The 3,737-nt window shown below is 43.1% G+C and overlaps 1 non-coding gene across 1 annotated transcript; it reads left to right on the forward strand.

The window, feature by feature from the left end:
• Positions 1-2,208: 2,208 nt before the first annotated feature.
• On the forward strand, positions 2,209-2,337 carry LOC128589496 (small nucleolar RNA SNORA19). The gene has a single exon (XR_008381062.1). It is a non-coding gene; the product is annotated as a small nucleolar RNA SNORA19 (small nucleolar RNA).
• The last annotated feature ends 1,400 nt before the right edge of the window (positions 2,338-3,737 follow it).

Here is a 3,737-nt window from a genome sequence, read left to right on the forward strand (position 1 = left end):
TGGGGGGGAGGAAGGCACTTACAGAGATCACTAATGTTGCAGCTATGGAGATTTAAGCAGAAGATCATTCTCTAAAAGTCTAGTCCCCAGAGTGTCCTGGAATGAAAAGGGAGTATTTTCTTTTTTTTTCTGTAGAGACAGAGTCTCACTGTACCACCCTCAGGTAGAGTGCCGTGACATCACACGGCTCACAGCAACTTCTAACTCTTGGGCTTACGCGATTCTCTTGCCTCAGCCTCCCGAGCAGCTGGGACTACAGGTGCCCGCCACAACGCCCGGCTATTTTTTTGTTGCAGTTTGGCCGGGGCTGGGTTTGAACCCGCCACCCTCGGCATATGGGGCTGGCGCCCTACTCACTGAGCCACAGGCGCCGCCCTGAAAAGGGAGTATTTTCTTTGCAGTGCTGAAGGGATTTGGACAATGAGCCCACAACTACTTGGCCTAAAGCCTTCTAGCTCTATCAGGTGCACAAGCTCTCTGGAAGGCCTTGCTTTGAATGATCCCCAGCTGTAATACCCCCTCACAAACACACTCTCTTGAGTACAAAGATGGTTCTTCACCAGTCTCTAAAAATGGGTATAAATGCCATTGTCGTAACACAATCTCCAAGCTGAGTATTGTGGGTTTATAAAAATGTCTACAGCCTGTTTCTCATCTGCTTTAATGATGTTTCCTAATGGTTAACACTGACATTGGCATCTTTTCTCTGGGCAAAGTGCTGTGAGACTGGCTTTCCCCTCCCCCAAAGAGTTGGTTTAAACAGCCCATGAGCTGCTGGAATGCAGACCTATGATTTTTCTCTTCCTACAAAGAGATGTATTCTGGAAGGCATGGGGATTCTACCTCATTTCGTGCCACAGCAGGCAAAGTGGCCCCATTGCTATTGGAAAATACTCGATACCCCTGTCCAGGGAGCCCACACACAGTGTGTGCAGCAGCTTCAGGAGGGAATAAAAAATAGATAATACGGTAAATGATGTTTCTTAGCATCTATTATGTCTGAAAGAGGTTTGATGAGCTTTATTTTATTGATAAATTTTATATTATGTTGAAAAAAAGCACATTATTTTGTTTAAAATATGGACTCACTTCACTTAACTAGGCCACTTCAGGGAAGCTAAAATGAAAGCCAGCCAGAGGAAAAATGGCTCTAGGAATACACTTACTAGCAGCAATCAAATCCCTTTCATATTGCTACTAGGCCTTTCTTATTTTTTTCCTACCTTCCCCGTGATTCAAGACTCACAGAGGCAGGGTTCCTGCTTGCCTTTGTTCTTCCTTTACTATTCCCACTTTATGACAATTTGGTTTTTTTTTTTTTTTTGAGACAGAGTCTCACTTTGTTGTCCACGGTACAGTGCTATGGTGTCATAGCTCACAGCAACCTCCAACTCTTGGGCTCAAGTAATTCTCTTGTCTCAGCCACCCAAGTAGCTGAGATTACGGGTGCTCGCCACAATGCCTGACTATTACTAGAGACAGGGTCATGCTCTACTTCAGGTCATGCTCTTCACAGGTCTTGAACTTGTGAGCTCAGGTAATCCACCCTCCTTGGCCTCTCAGAGTGCAGGGATTACAGGCAAGATCCACTGCGCTCAGCCCCCCTTTACCATATAAAGGTATGTTTCTTGTCTTTCTCTCAATCATATTTTCTAATCACTGAGTTCACCACTTTCTCTTTCTGAAAACTTTCCTTTCTACCTCTCTCCTCATATTCACTTTGAATTCTTTCTCCTTTTTTCAATGTGTTTTGTTGCTTTGGCAATACCCATGTATCTTTTTTTAACAACAAAAACTTAGGAGGCATAGACAGGATGAAAATTGTTTGCAGTCAGCTAGAAATAGCTGGGAGAAAACCGCTGAATGAAAATGATCTGTTTGTCTTTCTTCCCTTGGCATTTGTGGAGCCACTTCAATTTTGATAAAGGTCACAAATAGGAAGAACACAGGCTCGGTGCCCGTAGCACAGTGGTTATGGCACCAGCCACATACACCGAAGTTGGTGGGTTGGAACCCAGCCCAGGCCAGCTAACCAACAATGACAGCCGCGCTTTGTGGCGGGCGCCTGTGGTCCCAGCTGCTTGGGAGGCTGAGGCAAGAGAATTGCTTAAGCCCAGGAGTTTGAAGTTGCTATGAGCTTTGACTCCACAGCACTGTACTGAGGGCAACATAGGGAGACTCTGTCTCCATAAAAAAAAAATAAATAAAACACAGAATCCATTGACCTGCTTTCTTTATATGTGAGCAGTGTTATTTCTTATGTGCTATACAAATAGTTGAAGGCTAATTAGCAGTATAACTGTAAGTAGTAATGCTGCCAGTCTCCTTCAGACAAGAAAAAAAAAAAAAAAAAAAAAACACAGAATCAAGTGGGTTGATGTCCTCCTCACCTGCTCATGACTGTTTCTGAAGATGATCGCCAATACTGCTTTCTTCTGGAGGTCTTGAGCCTTCAAGAACTCTCATGATAGACAAGTCCTTAAGATGTTGGAAGAGAGATTTGTGCCACCTTGAGTTCCTACAGCCACATGGGTTTGTTACTCTGTCTCGTGGAAGAAAGAACAGACCTAATGAATCAGAAGCTGTATTTTTGCAAGATACCAGAGGATTCATATCCCATTGAAGTTTGAGAAGCACTGATCTGGAGCAGTGGGTTAATGCTGCCCTTCACTTTGGAATCACCTAGATCAGCACACTTGAAACTTCAGTTAAACTTTGATGGCACACTGAACTTATGCTGATAAAATAAAAAGTAAATAAGAAAAAGGAATGCACTTACTGTGCTTTGAACTTCTTTCAAAAATAATTTAATTAATGATCTTTAAAATTGTTATAGCACAACTAAGGTCCTGCCATGGCACACCGGTTGAAAATCACTGACCAATACCAAAAAATTGTTTAAAAATACACAGTAGGTCATACTCATTGGACATTCTGAATTAATTAGGATGGCACCTAAGCATAGTTGTTTTAAAAATCCCTAATGGTGGTTATAATGTTATAATGCACAGCCATGTTTGAGAAACACTGATTGCAGTGAGGAACGAAAAAGCCCACCACACAGCACCAGCAATGGAGGGAAGGTTGCTAGATTGCTATTAAGCACCCTTTAAAAACTGCATTGTAGCCTCAGCGCCTATAGCTCAAGCGGCTAAGGTGCTAGCCACATACACCAGAGATAATGGGTTCAAATCTAGCCTGGGCCTGCCATACAACAATGACAACTACAACCCAAAAATAGCCAGGCATTGTGGCAGGTGCCTATAATCCCAGCTGAGGCGAGAGAATCGCTTGAGCCCAGGAGTTAGAGGTTGCCGTGAGCTGTGATGCTACGGCACTCTACCCAGGGTGAGAGCTTGAGGCTCTGTCTCAAAAAAAGAAAAAGAAAACTGCACTGTATGCACATGTGTCTGAAGTACATCCCATATATTTGAAGGGAATCCAGAAACCCAAGTTGTCCTCCTTGGTTTTTTGGTTCAGTTTTCTGTAGTTTGGTTCAGCTTTCTGTAAGTTTGGTTCAGCTTTCAAATTTCGTCAAATGTGCAGCAAAAAGTAAGGATCTCTCCTTTTCCAGTCATTATATTTATGGATTCATTCAATAAAATAGACTTCCCATGTGGGAGGTACTTCTTTAGTGCTTGGACCTTAGAAACCGCCTACAAAGAGTCTGCAATCACTTTGTTATTTAGTGAATTGGGTTCCTGTGTGCACAATGATACAGCACATCGCGAGGAAGC

The sequence above is a fragment of the Nycticebus coucang genome, chromosome 6, assembly GCF_027406575.1.
Source record: "Nycticebus coucang isolate mNycCou1 chromosome 6, mNycCou1.pri, whole genome shotgun sequence".
NCBI lineage: Eukaryota > Metazoa > Chordata > Mammalia > Primates > Lorisidae > Nycticebus > Nycticebus coucang.